The sequence below is a fragment of the Nicotiana tomentosiformis genome, chromosome 7 (genome assembly GCF_000390325.3).
Source record: "Nicotiana tomentosiformis chromosome 7, ASM39032v3, whole genome shotgun sequence".
Classification (NCBI taxonomy): domain Eukaryota; kingdom Viridiplantae; phylum Streptophyta; class Magnoliopsida; order Solanales; family Solanaceae; genus Nicotiana; species Nicotiana tomentosiformis.
The window spans coordinates 110,349,000-110,351,469 of NC_090818.1; the positions used below are offsets into that span (position 1 = coordinate 110,349,000).

The 2,470-nt window shown below is 36.4% G+C and overlaps 1 pseudogene; it reads right to left on the reverse strand.

The window, feature by feature from the left end:
- Window positions 1-447: 447 nt before the first annotated feature.
- LOC138896199 (uncharacterized mitochondrial protein AtMg00810-like) lies at window positions 448-1,829 on the reverse strand (annotated as a pseudogene).
- Window positions 1,830-2,470: the final 641 nt, after the last annotated feature.

Below are 2,470 nucleotides of genomic sequence, written 5' to 3' on the forward strand. Positions count from 1 at the left end.
GGTTTGATAATCTATAACATCTTTTATGTACTTATTCTAGCAATCTTTATCGTTTGTATTGAATAAATCCACGTATCCTTAAAACCACTTACAAATTTAATTGTTATCCCCTTTTTAGGGTAAATAGAAATAACACTCTTTATTTTAAACATCACACTACGATATTACTCTCACTCTCTATTTATTTCACAGACTACAATCTGTGAATTACTCACTTTACGCTCTATTGCGTTCACTTTGATTTTTTGTGTGTTTGAAATGAAGAACGGATGCTCCTATTTATAGTAGAAGATGTTGTCCTTTGCAACCAATCATATTGTTTTCTCTTTGCAATTTGCATTTGCAAGTTGCAGATCTTGTTACCAAGTTGGTTGCCAAGTCTACGTTTGTGAAAACCAATCTTTTCTTTATTCTTTTTCATTTAGTTCTTTTGTTTTAATTGGTCCCACAAATCTCTCCCTTAATTTTGATTTTTCTTCTTCATTCCAAGTCTTGATCTCAATCTCTAAAAATCTTCAAACTTGAGAGGCTTTGTAAAGATATCCACGGCTTGATCATGAGACTTCACATATTTGAGTTTGACTTTCTTCTTGGCAATGCATTCTCTGATGAAGTCATACCTTGTATCTATATGCTTGCTTCAATCATGATACACTGGATTCTTCGCGAGTGCCTGTGCGGATTTGTTATCAATACAAATCTCTGTAGCTTCAATTTATGGCAAATTGAGCTCCTTCAACAATCTTCTCAACCAAATAGCATGACATGTACATGATGTTGCTGCTATATATTCAGCTTCACAAGTCGAGAGAGTAACTATGGACTGTTTCTTTGAACTCCAAGAAATAACAGAATCACCCAAGAAAAACACAAAACCGGTTGTACTTTTTCTATCATCAATATCTCCCGCATAATCACTATCACATAATCCTATAAGGTTGAAATCATTAGAAGAAGAATAAAATAGCCCAAAGTCAATTGTACCTTTTAGGTAGCGAAGAATTCTTCTAGCGACTTTCAAATGAGTGGAGGTAGGAGCTTCCATAAAGCGGCTTACTACTCCAATTGCAAAGAGTATATCTGTTCTGGTACAAGTCAAGTACCTCAAACTTCCCACAAGACTTTTGAAAAATATAGGATCCACTTTTTCTCCTTCATCAAACTTGGACAACTTTGTCTCACTCTCCATCGGTGTGTTCACCTGATTGCAATCGAGCATGTTGAACTTCTTCAATATCTCTTTTGTATATTTTGAGAGATAAAAATTCTATCCTCCATCTGATTCACTTCTAGGCCTAAGTAGTATGACATGAGCCCTACGTCCGTCATCTCGAACTCACATGGCATATCTTTCTTGAAAGCTTCAAACAAGTTTGTGTTATTACCCGTAAAAATAAGATCATCAACATAAATACAAATAATCAATATATCTCCATTAGTATGAACTTTAAGATAAAGAGCATATTCATGGAGACAACGAGCAAACCCATTGTCTTGAAAATACTTGTCAATGCGACTATTACATGCCCGTGGAGCTTGCTTCAATATATATAAAGCTTTCTTCAACCGCAACACTTTATCTTCATGGTTTTTAACCACAAAGCCCAATGGTTGTTCAACATAGACTTCTTCTTCAAGATATCCATTCAAGAAGGCTGACTTGACATCTAGTTGATGGATCTTTCACTTCATTTGCACCGCCAAAGAGATCAACAAATGAATCGTCTCCATACTGGAAACAGTTGCATAGACTTCTTCATAGTCAATGCCTTGACTTTGCTTTTAGCCTTTAGCCATAAGTCATGTCTTGTATTTCTCCACATCTCCATCAGCATTCTTCTTTATTTTGTATACCTATTTTACTCCAATTGCTCGATGACCCTTGGGAAGAGTTGTTAACTCCCAAGGGTTGTTCTTCTCTATTGACTCGATCTCCTCTTCCATGGCTTGTCTACACCTTTTGTATGTAACATCTCATCAAAGTTCATTGGTTCACTATCAGCAAAGAGACAATATAAAAAATCAAAATTAGTAACTTCTTTTGTGTCATCATAGAGCTCTTGAATACTCATCGTTCTTTGTGGTTGTTCATTTGAACTTTGTTGAGAAGAAGGAGATGAAACATTGGTTGGAGAAGAAGGTGGATTTGTATCATGCACAGGTTTTACAGTCTCTGCTTCTTCTTCATCCGCTGCTTGGTTGTATAAGTTGTAGCCTTTTGAGCTCGTATCATAGCCAACAAACACATGCTTGACTCTTTGATCGTCAAGCTTCGCTCTCACTTGCTGTGGCACATGAGCATAGGCTATGCTCCCAAAAATTTTCAAATGCTTGACACTTGGCTTTCCTCTACTCCATGCTTCTTGAGGAGTTTGATCTCAAATATTTCTTGTTGGAGACCTGTTGGTCAAATAAACTGCACAAGAAACAGCTTCAGCCCAAAATTTCTTGGGCAAACTTTTAGCTTTCA